Source organism: Raphanus sativus, chromosome 2 (assembly GCF_000801105.2).
Source record: "Raphanus sativus cultivar WK10039 chromosome 2, ASM80110v3, whole genome shotgun sequence".
Classification (NCBI taxonomy): Eukaryota; Viridiplantae; Streptophyta; class Magnoliopsida; order Brassicales; family Brassicaceae; genus Raphanus; species Raphanus sativus.
Window position 1 is genome coordinate 15,208,185 of NC_079512.1, and position 18,133 is coordinate 15,226,317.

General features: G+C 27.7%; 1 long non-coding RNA gene and 1 pseudogene across 1 annotated transcript; one reads left to right on the top strand and one right to left on the bottom strand.

Annotated features, from left to right (window-relative positions):
- Nucleotides 1-1,494: 1,494 nt before the first annotated feature.
- On the bottom strand, nt 1,495-3,788 carry LOC108840529 (endoglucanase 21-like; annotated as a pseudogene).
- A 4,830-nt stretch (nt 3,789-8,618) lies between these two features.
- Nucleotides 8,619-9,035, top strand: LOC108839044 (uncharacterized). The gene is made up of 3 exons (XR_001947624.2): nt 8,619-8,660; nt 8,737-8,829; nt 8,949-9,035. It is a non-coding gene; the product is annotated as an uncharacterized LOC108839044 (long non-coding RNA).
- The last annotated feature ends 9,098 nt before the right edge of the window (nt 9,036-18,133 follow it).

An 18,133-nucleotide genomic window follows, 5' to 3' on the forward strand; every position in this document is an offset into this window, starting at 1 on the left:
ATTCTTGCAATTAATTACAAGTCTTCATAAGGAACCAGAAGATGAATATAAAATATGTGGAAAAAAACAAACTCTACAGATGTTTCAATAGTTTACTAGATTTTAATCTGCGTTTCGAAAGCGCGAGTTTTTCTTAAACTGTAAACAATTTAATATAAATTAGTATTTTATATACGAAATCGTATTATATTGAAGCAGATAATATTTTAAATATTATATAAATTATAAATTAGTTTATTTGGAAATTTTTATGTATATTTTTATGTAAATATTTAGGTCTGTCTATGCTTTTTATTTGGATCCAAAAACACGAACCGAAACCGACCTCGGAAATATGGAATCGGTTCGGATCCATGGCAAAGTACCTATTGGTTATTTTTAAGACCCATAGATTTTGTTTCTGATCCGGATCATACAGGAGACCCCTTCAGATACCAAAAGTACTCAAATTTTTGTTTTATATTAGGTATGTTTGGGTATTACGTATATGTTTTGGTATTACAGATATTTTTTTAAGTTTCAGGTTACAATTCAAGATTTTGGGTAAATTTCAATTTTTTTAAAATATATATTGGATTTAAATTAATTTTGGTTATTTTTTTGGTTTCTCAGATCAGATTTTGGATAAAATCCAGGCTTTCCGGGTATTTATTTGGGGTTTCAAGTATTTTTTGAGTCTCGTATATTTTTCGGGTTTGATTATACTTTGGATCTTAGATACCTAAACCTATCTGGACTTGTTATATACCTGAAAATTGCATGTATTGTACGCATATTGAATTATGGACTTAAATTGATTCATATCCGAAAAGAGCTGATCCAACCCAAACCAATTTTTTTTTACTTCATCAAAAATTTACTATATGTTAAATTCTCAATAAATATTGCATTAAACGTTTACTCTATTTTTGATGTTTCATATACTGGAATATTTACAATACCTATTTAATAAATGGAAAGAAATGCTCTAATAGCAATCAAGATTTATCACATCTACCGCACAGGATATACATAGAAGTTAGATTAGCCACGAAAATCCCCTATATATTAAAAAAAAAGACTACAAAATATCTTCTAGAATATTAAATCATAGTTTTAACTTGTTTGTATAAATATTCCACGAACATTAGAATACTATTATATATATATATATATATATATATATATATATATATATATATATATATATGTATGTATAGTAAACCGGTTTTTGTATTATCAACATATATTATGTTATAAATATGTTTACTGTAAAATTAGTAATATGTTAACCAGAAGATGAATATATTATATGTGGAAAAAAAAATCCACAGATGTTTCAAATAAGGCCATGCAGAAGGTTGTTTGAGATAACACTAAAAAAATGCATCTACGTTGCCAACAACAAAAACATATATTAACTTGATCTCCTGAAACCATTTTTTGCATAAATCATTCATAGCTAAGTGTTTCTTCAACAGACCAGACCCATAACTTAGTAGTACATGCTAACTAACCACACGATAATACATAAATAGATTCAAAGAGATGATAGATTAAAAAGAGATGAGAGCATAAACACTCTAAGGTGTCCAAGGAGCTGGTGGCGGAGGTGCATCCGGGAACAAGGGAGGAACCGCATAGAGGATGCCATTTTTGTCAAACATGTGTTTCTCTCCTGATAAGGCAACTAGTGCGGCCACGAGGCCCGCATTGCCCGTTAGTGTCGGCTCTGTGTAGTTTGAGTTGCTACGAACATCATGAAACATGTCATGTCCGTCCGGTCCAGCTACCATTGCTCCTTCAATCACATTGGGGTTTTCCTTTGAGCTATCTCTCCATTTCCACCCTCCTCTGCAGCTCTCTTTCCGGTTCTTTGGTATTGAAGCGCCTCTGTGGTGTACGTGTTTTGGGTAACGCTCCCCAAACCCCACAACGTAACTAATGTTTTGAGGATTCTTACCCAGTATGTAGTCAATCTGCATGAAACAAAAAGAGAGATAAACAAAAGACTTGGTTCATTATATAAAAGGATCATTTACTCTATTTTGGCTCTGCTTTGTGAAAGGATGCTTACTTGTGATCTCGAGAAGTCTCGTAGTACGTAATTTAAGTAGGAATTAGGCCCACATGACCATCCACGAGTATCAGAAGCATCTAGATAGTCGCTGTATAAAGCCGCTAGGAAAGCCGCATTTGCAGCATACTGAAGAGGCTGTGGATCTCCATGGTTTAACTGGATCAAGCCTCCTATAGATTATGATATCAAAGAAAGGTTTTATACATACTCTTTTATAAAGATAGATTATGATATCAAAGAAAAGCGTCTTGAGATAGAATAATAAAAACGTTATTTACCTTTGGTTCTATTGAACTTATTGAAAGACGGCAAGTAAGAGCACATAACGATGCTGATTTGTTTATGAAATTTTCTCAAAACTTCTTCAGATGGATATCCAGGGCTCAAAAACAGCCTCAAACGGGTCAAAAGCAACTACACATTTGATAATAATGATAAACATCAGTTTGGGAAAACATAATATCTAATTAATTAAGAAAGTGTTATAGAGTGTAACAATTACCTGAGCTCCCACCAGTTTTGTGTTCCAACTAAACACACCAGAGTCACGGGAGAAAGAATTAGAAGGATCGGCCAAGGCAAGAGCTGTTACCCGATCAAGGTAACCTACATCTCCAGTAGCATAATAGAGCCAAACCCCACCCCATAAAAGCTCATCCCAGGAGCTACTGTCTTTCGTAGAGGACTCTGCATACCTATAGAGAATCTTGGCACCTTGAATAAGCTTTTGAGAATACGCTGTGTTTTCAGTGAAAACGATGGATGCCGAGGCAAGTGCAGCCGCCATTTCTGCAGCAAGATTGGGGCATTCACTGATGCATACATCTAAGTGTCTTTTGTACTCAATGTCCTCAGGTCGCATCCAGCAGTAACGTTCAGTTTCTGCACGTCCGACCTGTTTAAAAGGAGGAAAAAACTTGTAACATTGAAACAGACTAAAATATGCAAAGTCGTTTTGGAATATTTATTGTGTAACCTGTGACACCATCTCGTAGATTGTATCAGCACTAGTGTCGAAAGTCTTGAGAAAATAATCTGTTCCCCATTTGATAATTCCTTCAACATGGCTTAGTTCGCCAAGTTGTTGGTACTTGGCATGATATTCGATGACACTCCAGCTCAACATGGTCATTGCAAAAGACATCTTGAAATTAGATTTTATCGCGTCACCACCATCATAATAACCTCCAGACAAGTTTGGGTGGGTGCTCTCTGGATACTTCCCATCTTGAATACAGGAATCGCCTCTCCACGTAATGTTGTTGTCGTCTGGCAAGTGCCCAGCTGATACAACAAAGCAAAGCAGAGCAGGTTAGATTATATAGTATGAGACTATATACAATTTTATGTTAATGATAGATACGACATATATATTGTATCTAATAAGGGTAGTTATTAATAAAATAAACTAAAGATTGTTTGTTTTGACTTACAGCGCTGGCTGTTGAAGAACTTCAGTCCAGCGTGAAGTGCAATTCTGTAAGCTTCAGGCGGTTGTTGTTGGTAGTGGTGGCGATGCGTGAGAGCTCTGTTCATCATCGAGAAGGAGATAACCACCACAATTCCAATGAAGGCTAGCGTCCAGGCACATGTCTGTTTTCTTAGGGTTGTCTTCTTATTGAGCTTCGGAGAGTGCTGCAATAGCCAGCTGCTTTGCATCTCTTCCGATGGTTTTGGAAAACTCGTCCAATCCACCTCTTGCATTTCCATCTCCCTTCTCATCTTTTCTCCAGACCTAGCAGACACGTAGAAAGAAAGAGATCAGACGCAATGCTTTTCAATGCACACCCAAACAACATTAGCTTTGATATTCGCATTGTTATGCAGAAAGTGAAGTAGCAAAAGCCCTTCCAAAGAGTAGAACTAAGACCTTCAAAGATATCAACTAAATTAAGTGATTCTGATGATTTTCAAATGCTAAAGATTTAAGCAGAAACGTTGCTTCTTCAAGCATTAGCTTATTCTAAGAGCATATCAAAACAGAGGGAAAGCTTCTTTCTTTTAGTATTATCAAAATGACAATGGACACACTGGTTTCTGCCAAACTCTTTTGTTTCATAGAGTAAATTGACACGTGGCTATCAACAGTTAGTTATGTCTACTTATATGTGGACGACCTATATCCATTTAGTAAAATTTTCAGCGTGGAGCTGTGATATATTAAGTACCCAAACGTCGTGAGTGCTTCAAAAAGTTCTTACCAAATTAAGTACAATGGACTCATGTAACAACCAAGCTAGCGACTACTAAACAATTAACTGATCAATAAGATTAAACTTTGTAAATCAATCACCACAAATCATATGAATACGCGTTGACATATAAGTAGAAGATGCCCCACAACGAAGTCTAAACAATTATTGATCAAAAATGTTATATTTTGTGTCAAACACCAAAAGTCGTACACACACACACATATATATATATATATTTTTTGTACAACATATAAATTTTTTTGATGGCTTTCATATCATTATTATTATTATTATTATTATTATTATTATTATTATTATTATTATTATTATTATTATTATTATTATTATTTAATCAAAAAAGAATAACAAAAATAAAAATAAACAGAAATCAAAAACTCTAGTGGACTTACACAAGCCCAAAACAGAAGAATACAAAATATGAACCCAAGGCCGAAAACTTAGCTGCATGAGCCGTAGCATACCACTGGTCTCGTGAACTCCTTGTTAATTTTTAGTTGTATTTAAGGATTTGACTTGTGACTAGCCTATGCAATTCCGTATCTTTAGATTTGGGTTTGCATGATGCTTTAGTTGATATATTCAAATAAAAAGAAAAAATTTAACTTAAAAGATTTTCGAAATTGACCTTATTACATGGAGTTCCACAAAGAAGATAATGTACTATAATTGATAGTGAATTAATAGATTAGTTGTTTCTTTTTCTTCAGAGTGAAAGAAAAATTGTTCAGTGTGAATCACATGTTACGAATCTTATTACCAAGAATTTATTCTTGGAGAGACTCCCTAAATAGAAAAATTGTTTAGTGTGAGCAACTGCATCTCTTTTACCAAGAATTTATTCTAATGTCGAAGTTTGAATATTTTACTTTGATTTGTGTTTCATTTTTTTTGCAAGAAAATATCAAGATAACAAGTTGGGGCAACCTATAAGAGCATAACCAATGGCAACCAAGAAATTTGCATCTCTTTTACTACCTTTGTTAATGATCATGCTCACTCTCACCTTTATCTCTAGAGTTTCAGGTATTATCTTTTTAAACTCTTTGTCAGAAAATATTTATCTTAACAGCCAATTTTTTTTTCAAATCCAAATCAGCGAGGCAAGATTTTTTGTCTTTATTTACATTTTGTATTTTTAGGTTATTGCAAGTTATTAATATATTGTATTAATTTTATATATTTGAAATATTATTAACTCTTATGAGCTAAACAGACGAGAAAGACTGTGAAGCACGTGATTATGGCAGTTGCTCTAAGGATAAGGAATGCACTGCCCATTGTGCATCTCTCGGATTCAAATTGGGGGGAGTTTGTTGTGTACCAAGAGAATCAAAAAAATTCGTTTTGTTGCTGTAGGACAAATTTTATAAGTCGTCATGTGTCCACTGATTAATCTTAAATTTAATTTAATATAAAACTATGTACTCTCAATGAATAAAAATAATATTTAAACATGATATATTCTGTTTTTTTTTTGGTAATCACGTTAAATTTCACATTAAAAAAAAGTTTACATGTTGCTTAGCAACTTATTTAGAGAAATACAAACGAAGAAACCCAAAGAAGAAGGAAACAAGGAGACAGAGTTTTTTTTTTTTTTTGTAAACTAAGAGGAGACAGAGTTACAATTTAACTTACAAGAGACACACTAAGGAGGTCTCGTACACGCTAGGAAGAATTGGAGGAATGATGGCTAGATCCGGGGAGATGGTGGTATGGAAAGTAGACGATCTCTGAGCTGCCTATCCAAGGCCGCTTGAACAACTGAGACAGGAGAAATCTTACCAGTGAAGTAATTAGACAAGAAGATTGGCAACTAAATGTGAAAAAGAGTGAGAAAAAATCCAAGTGTATATAAAAACTGAAATTTTAATGAGCATCATAGTTTATTTATAACACGATAAGACATCTAAACACCTCAGAATAACACAAACCATTCTTTCCATACCATTGAAAAAGAAAGGAACATAAGTGCACAGAATCAACGATAACAAAGGTGTAAATATCATTCAAGAAAAATATTGAACTAACCTTTATGAATATCTACTGCTATAGTTAGCAACGAGAAAGTGTGGAGAAGACAAAATCCCCAAAAGAATGAAGTTTTAGTTGTGATGGATACTGTGGTGATAGTGAATTCTTTTCTCATACTAAAACATTAAATAATCATGTTTTTGGGAATAAACTTTTCTAAAAGTATATCAATTATCAATTTAACTTTGTTTAACTTTAATATTGAAGTGATTGTATCCGTAACAAAACTTTATATTTAAATTTTAAAAAAAATATATATATATATTTACATTATAATCTGTAACATTGATCAAAATTGGTTAAATCATAAAAATTTGCAAATAATCAAGTATAGGTCATTAAAACTGTATTAATAAATAAAATATGACATTGTAATAAATAATAATTAAACAAATTATGATTAAGAGTTTTAGTGTTCACAATTGAGAGAACAAGAATAGTGAATTTGAATGTTGATGTGGTGCATTGCGGGAAAGGAGATTCTTGTTTTCAGATGCATACTTGTTTTGCATTTCTTTTTATCTCTTAACTTTAAATATAATTAGATGATGTTTTTCTATTTAGGGAGTCTCTCCATTATGGTTTATTCTCCAATCTCCACTATGGTTTTGCAAGGTAAGTACATAATGAATTTGCCTTTTTGAATTCTACATCAGTTATAGTCTTATATATCATCGTATTTTTCCCTAGTTCACCAAAGTCATATAAATCATAGTTTTTGCAAAGAGTTTAACAACAAATCATAGTATTTTCCCTAATTCATTTTCAAATATTTCCAAATCCTAAATTGAATACACCTCTTCTAAAATGGAACTGAGGGATTAATATTTTTATTAAACAAATTGCAGTCTACGTATTGTTATGGGAAAATATATTTTTTTTTATTTTGAACTGTGGAAAACTCACTATATTAAAAACTATTTTAAGTGTTTGGATCGATATATGTATAGCTTTAAAGAGTTGGTTATATATTTTTGTGAATAATTATTTTTATGTAATTTTTGCTTCTATAGGTAGTTACAATATTGTGGCTACATTCATTCCTAAGCTAGACATAGTAAGACCTATAGCTAACACCCAAGCAGCTAAACTTCTACAAAGCTTATCACTATCCTAAACACATGAGAAGGTTGCATAAACCAAACTGTTGGCTTGAATTAGACGGCCCTGTTCTAAACCCAACCTCTATCAATCAATAAGCATAATCTGAAAACTACATCACCTCAAGTCATGGCATTGAGAAACTATTGCAAAGTCTTAAGATAATTACATAACTAGATTAGGACCCGCCCTAAAGGGCGGAAATTGATTTGTCAAATTTCAATTAATAATATATGGTATATATAATATGTGTATATAATATTATATATATTGTGTAACATTTATATATATACATATTAGACATATATATAATATTTTATTAAATATATATATAATTTAATAGTGTTATAATTTGTGTTGTACTTGTTATTAGTTTGTATTTAATCTTTTTTTATTTTTATTATAATAATTTGCCTTGTCACACCTTTTACCTTTTAACTTATACACATAGTTATGCCCTTTTTCAAAAAAAAAAACTTATACACATAGTCTCGTAAAATGTAATATATAAAAAACATATTTCAAAAATCTACTGACCATAATGCCACCATTATTTGGTTGTTTGAACAAAAAAAAGTCATGTTCTTGCATAACTGTGTATGTTGTGATATGATGTAGGCAAAGAGTAAATATATGGAAGTAAAGTTAGTGATACGAATATAAGCCTATGTTGGTCTATGCCACAATTATTTGGTTTTTGGAAGATCAATGAGCATAAACATACACGGTCTTTGTATGCTTACGTTGTAAATGAGTCGGATATTTTTTCTCTTATGTCTGGAATGATATGAAATTCGTTGATTTAAGAGTGGTTCAGTTTTATATGATCTAATTATATTAAGAGATTAACCAAAAATATTATAAAAGTGTTACTGGTTAGGTTTAACTAATCTATGTTGGTTAAGATTTGGTTTAATTTAAGTTAGTAGGTTGCATTGTATAAGAGGCATGATATATTCTAGCAACAATTATGAAAGAGTCCAAAATTTAAATGAGAACTTCAAATAGTAGATAATCCCTAAATTAATAGATTAGAAGGCCGAACCGGGTTGAATTATCCGAGTTTAGTTTAATTGGCCTGGCTCGGTTTGGGACGAGGGATTCCAATTTTACATTCTGGTTCGGTTCGGGTGAATGCTTTTCTTTTTTACTTACCAGGCCAGCTCGGTTGGATACCAATTTTAGTCACCGGGTCGGGTGAATGCCCTTTTCAGCAGCTTATATCAGGTGTTAGCTATTGCCATGCTATGGTAAGCCAAAGATATTTCTATTTAGAGGTTTGAGATCAGTTCGTTATCAACCCTTGTTGTGTCCATTCTTTCGCAGCAAATATGCCATAGAGATCTGAAGCTCGAGAATACACTCCTGGATGGAAGTCCTGCTCCACGTCTGAAAATCTGTGATTTTGGTTATTCCAAGGTCTGCCGTTATACAAAAAAAAAATACCAAGTTCTCCCGTTTTATATGATATCATCCTCTGTTCTTATTCCCCGTGTTGTCGTAAAAAGCATTGTTATTCTTCCTTTTTTTTTTTGTAGTCCTCTCTACTGCACTCGAGGTCCAAATCAACGGTTGGAACTCCAGCATATATTGCACTTGAGGTCCTTTCTCGGAGAGAGTATGATGGCAAGGTAGTCATAAAATATAGCACTTATATGCAGCAACATAAAATATAAAAGCCAAGAAGTTTTATAGTCAGTTCATACTCATCTTAAGCATTTGCCAAAAAAATTGCATCTCTTTTACACAAGAATTTATTCTAATGTCGAAACTGAATATTTTTCTTTTCTGTACGTTTTATTTTCTTTGCAAGAAGACATCAAGATAACAAGGTGGTTCAACCTATAAGAAGATAACTAATGGCAACCAAGAATTTTGCATCTCTTTTGCTACCTTTGTTGATGGTCATGCTTACTCTCACATTTATCTTTTGCTACCTTCGTTGAATTTATTCTAATGCCCTTTTCACTTATAAGATAATAAAAATAAGAGTAGTCACCGTATAGATACAACAGATATTTCTTTTTTGACAAAAGATACATCAGATATTATAACTTATAAGCTATGTTGATGTCAAAATAATATATGTGGTATAATTTAAGATTGGTAAAATATAAGCTAGCAAATTATAATTGTTTTAGGAAATGCAAAGTGTGGAAATTTAGATTTCGTAAAGCATTAATGATAAATTATTTTTATTTAATTATTGTAGCAGAATCTTATTATATAAAGCTTGGTTATTCCAAGTTACTAATTAACATGATTGTGACATGTGTCAATAAATTTTTAAGATGATGACATGTGTCAAAAATATGATATAATTCTCTTTTGTTTATTATTTAATAGAAATTTAAAAAGGAAAAGTGTTTTAAAAAAGAAAAGTTTCTAAAAATTACTATTAAATAATTTTTATAATTACTTTTCACTATTAAATAAAATTTATAATTATTTCTTCAATATTATTTTTAGTAGATATATTTTGAATCATTATATATTTTAGAAAAGGAAATTACTATTACATAGTCTTTTAAAATTCTATAATATAAAATATTTGATAGTAATTTCTTTTTTTAAAAGACTAAACAAAAATAATAATTGCAAAAAGGTATTAGAAAGTTAATTCTTTTTAAAAAATTATAATGTTTATTCTTAAACTCATTAAAGATAGAGAATTATAAAAGATAAATTCAACTTTTTAAAAAATGTTAAACAAACGAATTGTAAAATCCCACAATTTCAATTATTTAATAAAAAAAATATGATATAATTTTTTTTTATTTAACAGAAATTTAAAAAGGAAAAGTCTTTTAAAAAAGGAAAGTTTCTAAAAGATTACTATTAAATAATTTTTTATAATTACTTTTCACTATTAAATAAAATTTATAATTATTTCTTCAATATTATTTTTAGTATATATATTTTGAATCATTGTATATTTTAGAAAAGGAAAATTACTATTACATAGTCTTTTAAAATTCTATAATATAAAATATTTGATAGTAATTTCTTTTTTTAAAAGACTAAACAAAAATAATAATTGCAAAAAAGGTATTAGAAAGTTAATTCTTTTTTAAAAAATTATAATGTTTATTCTTAAACTCACTAAAGATAGAGAATTATTAAAGATAAATTCAACTTTTTTTTAAAAATGTTAAACAAACGAATTGTAAAATCCCACAATTTCAATTATTTAATAAAAAACATGGAGAAAAACTAACTTTAATAAATACTATTCCTTTTAAAAAGACTAATTAAAAAGAAAATTGTAAAAGTACTCTTATTATTTTCTTATAAGTAACTAACTTTCCTTTCTAATAGATAATTGTATGTTAAAAATTAGATCAAAAATAGCTTCAAACATTTCACATCTATATTTAGGTTTAAGCTTCCACATATTATTTTTACAAAACACAATAGTATTTACATGAAAAGTAATATTACCTGAGTATTTTCTTTTAATTTCTTGATACAACTCAACATTTTATTTTCATTATTAATTTTAATTATAACACAACTTTCAATTTTGATGTTGTTTTTTACATCATATATTAAACATATATTTTTCTATTAAAAATAAAATAGTTGCATACAAATAATAAGGAAAAACTAATAAAATAATTAGTTCTTTTACAAAAAAAAGTATAAATAAAAATGTAAAGGTAAAGTAATCTTATTTTTCTTATAATTAACTAAATTTTAAAAAAATATAAAGCAAAAATAACTTAAAACATTTCACCTGATATGATTAAGACATGTGTCAATTACTAAAAATTAGATTTTGAATATGTCAATCAAAACTGACATTATGTGAAAATAACTTTTTCAGAATATCTTAAATAAAAGAGATTTCTAAAAAAAGATTCTTTTCTAATCTTAACCAATTAAAATTTTTGTTCTTTTAAATCCTAACCGGAGAGAATTGTAAAATAATAATAGTAATTTTTAATTAAAAATTTAATGATAAACATGATACTAACAATTATTTAACTAACAATACAAATTGAAAAAAAACATTAGTGATATTAAAAAAACGAATTTTGAAAATGCCATCTTTTAAAAATAATTAATATTAACTGGAAATAATTATTTGATAGAAATTTGTTTTTATAAATCCTAGATGAAATATAATTGTAAAAGATTAAGTAATATAAATTTCCTTTTCTAAAATCCTAAAAGCTGTAAAAGAATATTTGATAGTTTTTTTTTCCTTTTTTTTCTAAAATAAATCCTAAACAAAAGAAATTTGTATCATATTTCTAAGTCCTAACCAAAAGAGAATTGTAAAAATATTATTTTATAAATATTTAAAGAGAGTATGTGATGGTGAACATAATATTAAAAAAAAAATAATTAACGAAAGAAGTGTAAAAAGTGGTATTGATACAAATTGTTGATAAAAGCAATTTTAATATTATTTATTAATAACTAGAAATAATTATTTGATAGCAATTTTTTTCTGAAATTCCAAAGAGAATATAATTGTAATAGGTTATATGACAAATTTTCCTTTTCTAAAAACTAAAAAATGTAAAAGAGTATTTATTTTTTTATTTAATTTATTAATTGTAATTAAATAGGAGATTTATAAAATATTTTTTTTTCCTTTTTTAAAATCCTAGCAAAATAAAATTTTAAAACTTATTTAATAAAGCATTAAGTTAGTACATAAGAACATGTATAATATTGTCCTTGACTCGATTAATGTATTTGACTTTGATTTCTTTTTTACCTTTCATTCAATTTTTTATTTTGGGTCGTGTTGAGTTAAACGTTTAGGTATACAAATATACTATAAATCCGAATTGCAAAATTTACAACATTGATCTATGAACAATGATTATAAAATACAAATATTAACTTGAATTTATGTGTGAAAAAGGGGTTTTAATTATAAAATAAATATCACACACATATGCAAAAAATCATAAAACTATAATAAAATGATTTTTATTATGTTTTTATTAAACTAAAACATCAAACAAAACATCAAACAAAACCCGTTGCGTTGCAACAAGCTCATATCTAGTACTTATATAAAAGCTATATATCTTAATTACTTTTATGGCAGCCACTTGTAAATAATTTGTAAGTCTTACGGTTAGTTTTTATTTGTACTTATGTTTTAATAGATTAGATAGAGGGATCTTATAGTTTTTAATTTTTAAGTGAGTGAAAATGTTGACAAGAAAAAAAAACAATTTACAAAGAATTTTGATATAAAATATAGTAGTTTTCCCTAATTCACCAAAGTCATAAAGTCATGTAAATTAATTAATATTCAAATCTTTTCAGATCCTAAGTTGAATACACCTCTTCTAAAACAGAAACTGAGGGAACAATAATTACAGTCAAATTCTTATTTGAAACAGCCAAAAAGGTAAACAATTTATTATACGATAAATAATAATTTCGTTGAACAGATTTACGTTCAAAGTTTTTCATATGAAAAAATCAGATATCAATCTTATTATTTATGAAGTGAATTTGCTTACTTGTCAGCATCTCCATAATATTAGGATATTTTGCTTATTTGTCATTATTTATTGCTTATTTCATATTTTTCATAATTTTAGATAATTTGCTTATTTTTTTTGTTTTTAATCATTTTAATTTTTCTTATTTGTCACATTTTCCATTATTTAAGTTATCTATTTTTCATGTTCTTAATAATTTAATTTGTGATTTCTTAATTTTATTTTTCATATTTTAAATAATTTTGGACGGTAATTTTAGTTTTAACTTATTTTCTCCATGATTTTAGGTTTTTTTACTTATTTATCATATTTTATTATTGTTAGAAGCTTATGACATATTATATGATGTTAGTTAAGTCATTAGTTTTAATAAATAACTTTTCAAATTGTTAGTTCTTAAAATTTTTAGTGATTATATATTCAATATATATTTTCATTATATTCATGGATAATTATTATTAACAAGTATTATCATATTTTAAAAATAATTTATAGTTTTTTCATCTTATTATTACTTTAAATTATTTAATGTTTTTATTTATTATTTTTTTGAAAAATTGCTTCTCTTGTATGTCACTGAATTATCTTACCAATCAAAAACTGTGGGTACAAATAATACAATCTCACACAGTAAAAAAATAAATAAAAATATGAGTCCAGATTTTACTAGACATATATAATTTATTACTTTTTGTTTATAAATTTTATTTAGTTAAATTGAAGTATTTTTTTAATTATTATAGATTTTATTAATAGGTGTCACTACAAACTCCGTTGAAAAATCATATAAAATGCAATTAATAGTTTGATTAAGAATAATTTGATTTCATAAGCTTCACTAATAATTGATAATAATGGTTTATTTAATAGATTTATTATTTATATTATTTTAAAGTATTAATAAAACTTTATTAGATTATTATGATGATGATATTTTTTACATGTGATATTTGGTAATAGAATAAATAAAAGATTTTGCAAGTACCAAACAGTTATCTATGTTGTGTTGTAATAAAAAGGTAAAGTATATAATCTAATTAATTTAATATTCAAAACTAATTAATTAATCTTGTTGAAGTTAAAAATTATGTTAAAATTTGAATTAATTGGATAATTAATCTTTTGGGTAGCAAAAGATACGGAAGTTTGTATATATATAGCACTTATATACAGCAACAAAAAATATAAAAGCCAAGAAGTTTTATAGTCAGTTCATACTCATCGTAAGCATTTGCTAAAAAATTGCATCTCTTATACACAAGAATTTATTCTAATGTCGAAACTGAATATTTTTCTTTTCTGTACGTTTTATTTTCTTTGCAAGAAGACATCAAGATAACAAGGTTGTTCAACCTATAAGAAGATAACTAATGGCAACCAAGAAATTTGCATCTCTTTTGCTACCTTTGTTGATGGTCATGCTTACTCTCACATTTATCTCTAGGGTTTCAGGTATCTTTATCTTAAAATCCAAAAAAGTATTTTAAAAAAAAATCAGTAGACGCAAGATGTTTTGTCTTTATATGCATTTTATATTTTTATGTTATTCAAGTTATTAGTATATTGTATTGGTTTTTTATTTAAAGTATTGTTAACTTTTTGATCAAAAATATATATTATTAACTTTCATGAGCTAAACAGGTGAGAAAGACTGCGAACCACATGATTATGGCCGTTGTCCTAAGGACAAGGATTGCACTGCCCATTGTGAATCTCTCGGATTCAAACTGGGGGGAGTTTGTGTACCAAGGGAAAATAAAAGTCCTTTCTGTTGCTGCAGGACTAACTAATCTTAAATTTAATTCAATATGAAATTATGTACTCTATCTCAACTATATGAATAAAATCTTATATATTAAGAGAGAATTCGTGACATCTCATAAATGAAACCTAACTAGAAATCATAACTGATTCATTTATTTTTTAAGAAACGTCACGATAATATGTTTTTTATAATATAACGTCTCGTACAAACTCGTCCATGGTTAACATAACCCATTTTTAATCCTTATTAAATGTTAAACTAATTTATAAACCAATACATTACCCTATTGTTCGACCAATATCATTATCATATAGTTCGAAATCTGAACATAAGGTATATAACAAATTACATGCAAGAACCTCTCTACTAAAACCTGAAACTTTTGCAATTTTATAGAGTTATCATCCTCATATGACCAGTGTTTTGAATCAGAGGCAAGAACCTCTCACCTCTAAGGTACAAAATTATTAGTTCCCATAATCTACTAGATTTGTTTCCTAAAATTTTGGTTTAAATCAGAAAAATATACTCTAAGATATCTATTTCTATAATATAGTTAACCATAATTTTTTTTTTGTAATACCGTACATCTATCTATTCTATTAGAATAGAAGTTATGTGTGATTTTTCTATTTGGACCATTCATTAAATTTTTTTAGAAAATGTATATCACTAAGATTTAAGACTAACAATAAAATATATGTAACTAATTTATTCATAATATCTTTTATATCTTTTTATTTTAAATATAATATATATTAAAAAATTCTAACAATCTGTTGAAACAGATTTAACAAGATCTTAATTTTCAAAAAACATTTAAGTATATATTTCTCTAGTTTCGTGATTGGTAATGATAATTATTAACCATTAGTATATACATTCAATTATCATTTTTAAAATAAGAAATGAAATTATATCCTATTTTATCTATTTTGTAATAATAATAATTATCTATCATATTAAAAGAAATTTATTATATTGAACTAAATATGATAAATTTATTTATTTTTATTTTCATAAATATAAGCATATATGTTATACAATACATTGGCGGGTTAACGTTAATAAAATATATAATATATGTATAAAATTAACATATCTTAATCTTTATATATATAATAATATATTTCAACATAATGAACATAATAAATGCTAAACGGTGATCAAAATTTGAAACTTGGATCAAAATTCAGTATATATTAAATCTAAAATAATTTTGAAATATGATATTTCATGCATATATTAAATTATTAATAATAAATGAAAATTTAATAAATAAATATATAATAAGAATAAATAAATACATGGTTCAAAACAATTGATTAATACAACAATAAACTATAAAATGAATAGTTATATAACATTTAAATATATGATTAACTAGGGTCGGACTCGCCCTACGGACGAGTATGTAAATTAACGAAATAATACAAATATATTTTAAATTTTAGTTAAAATTTTATTTTATTTTAATTATAATTTTTACTATGTTTACTACAAATCTTATGTCTTCTTGTTTGAGAAACACAAATATTAGTACACTATACTAAACCGCAATTATAGTATAGTATAGATGATTCCAAACATACATATAAACACAAATCATATGTCTTATTGTTTGAGAGACACCAATAATACTATACTATAGGTAATGAAATTATAGTATATAATTGATGATTCCAAACATACATATAAACACTAAACCCAAATACTAAACTCTAAACCCAAACCCTAATCCTAAACCCTAAACCCAAATATAAAATCCTCAACCCAAACACAAATCATATGTCTTCTTGTTTGAGAAACACAAATATCACTATACTATAGGAACCAATATTATAGTATAGATTAGATGATTCCAAACATAGATATAATCACTAAACCCAAATACTAATCCCTAAACCCAAACTATATACCCTAAACCCAAACCATATTGCTAAACCCAAACCCTAATCCCTAACCCAACCCAAATATAAAATCATCAACCCAAACACAAATCATATGTCTTCTTGTTTGAGAAACACAATTGTCACTATACTATAGGAACCTGAAAATATAGTTTAGAATAGATGATTCCAAACATGCATATAAACACTAAACCCAAATACTAATCCCTAAACCCAAACCATATACCCTACACCCAGACCATATTTATAAACTCAAACCTTAATCCTTAACCCAACTCAAATATAAAATCCTGAACCCAAACACAAATCATATGTCTTTTTGTTTGAAAAACATAAATACCATTATACTCTAGCAACAAATAGTATAGTATGGAATAGATGATAAACCCAAATACTAATTCCTAAACCCAAACTATATACCCTAAATCCAAACCATATACCCTAAACCCAAACCATATTTATAAACCCAAACATCCGTAACCCAACTCAAATATAAAATCCTCAACCCAAACACAAATCACATGTCTTCTTGTTTGAAAAACACAAATACCACTATACTATAGCAACAAATAGTATAGTATGGAATATATGATTCCAAACATACATATAAACTAAACCCAAATACTAATCCCTAAACCCAAACTATATACCCTAAACCCAAGCCATAAACCCTAAACCCAAACCATATTTATAAACCCAAACCTTAATCCTTAACCCAACTCAAATATAAAATCCTTAACCCAAACACAAATCATATGTCTTCTTATTTGAAAAACACAAATACCACTATACTACAAGAACATATAGTATAGTATGGCGGAGATGATTCCAAACTATATACCATAAACCCAAACCATAAACCCTAAACCCAAACCATATTTCTAAACCGAAACCCTATCCTTAAACCAACCCAAATATAAAATCCTCAACCCAAACACAAATCTTATGTCTTCTTGTTTGAGAAACACAAATATTAGTACACTATACTAAACCGCAATTATAGTATAGTATAGATGATTCCAAACATACATATAAACACAAATCATATGTCTTCTTGTTTGAGAGACACCAATAATACTATACTATATGAAATGAAATTATAGTATAGAATTGATGATTCCAAACATACATATAAACACTAAACCCAAATACTAATCCCTAAACCCAAACCATATACCATAAACCCAAAAAATATTTATAAACCCAAACCTTAATCCTTAACCCAACTCAAATATAAAATCATGAACCCAAACACAAATCATATGTCTTCTTGTTTGAAAAACACAAATACCACTATACTATAGCAACATATATTATAGTATAGAATAGATGATAAACCCAAAAACTAATCCCTAAACCCAAACTATATACCCTAAACCCAAACCATGTACCCTAAACCCAAACCATATTTATAAACCCAAACTTTAATCTTAACCCAACTCAAATATAAAATCCTCAACCCAAACACAAATCATATGTCTTCTTGTTTGAAAAACACAAATACCACTATACTATACCATATGGTAGTATAGTATGGAGTAGATGATTCCAAACATACATATAAACACTAACCC